This window comes from Brassica oleracea, chromosome C5, assembly GCF_000695525.1.
Source record: "Brassica oleracea var. oleracea cultivar TO1000 chromosome C5, BOL, whole genome shotgun sequence".
Lineage (NCBI taxonomy): Eukaryota > Viridiplantae > Streptophyta > Magnoliopsida > Brassicales > Brassicaceae > Brassica > Brassica oleracea.
In genome coordinates, this window is record NC_027752.1 from 44,569,158 (window position 1) to 44,570,088 (window position 931).

Sequence of the window (931 nt, forward strand, 5' to 3'; positions counted from 1 at the left end):
CCTTTACCAACTCAAGCACTATGATCATCTACTCATCAAGCACTATGATCACCCACTCATTTACCAAATTAAGCACCATCTTTGTTATTTTATGTATTGTTGTTCACTATAAATACCATCACTCATCTCACTCTTTTGTACACCAAAAACAAGAACAAGAGTTTATAATCAAATAATCATTACATTTTCTTCTTCATTCTTATAATAAACTCTCTCCCTTATACTAGTGTTATTTGTTTCCTACGGATATCAAATTCTACTCTTATTTAAATTTCTCGATACTATAAATTATAAGTTATTTCTTAACAAAAACATGATTCATATGTTATTGGAGTTGTATCATTATAGTTTGGGCTGGTATTGTCGGCATGCTATAATGTGGGTCCAAATTCAATAGTACACGTGTTTGAGTTATAGACGGAAGGAAACAAAAAAATGTAGAGATATTATCTTAGATCAAAGTGAAATCATTCATTTAGAGATGTCAATTAGGATGCAACTGACCTTTATGGAACATGTTTGGAGAATTTAATACTTACATTTGAATGTGTTATGAATGAAGTAGAGAAATACAACTACAAGTGCGAGACAATGCATCGTGGGAGAAATGAATACAGCTTTTCTTTTGCCAGTTATTATGTTGCATTTCTATAATAAACTGATTATATAGTAAGACTGATGTTATGGAATTATATAAAAAAGTCCATATGATACTTAATGACTAATGTAGAATTAGTCTTCTAGGGAAGGGCTTTTTGCAAGATTGACTCAAAACTCAAAGTCAAACCTAAAACTAACCTATGCTTTTTTTGGATTTTTCTTTTGCCCTATTCACCCCCACAAGTTCATGATATTCACGAAAATACCATCACATTTTTTTTATTTTTTTTCCGAAAATGATATTTTTACTCTTATTTTTACTCTCTCACCC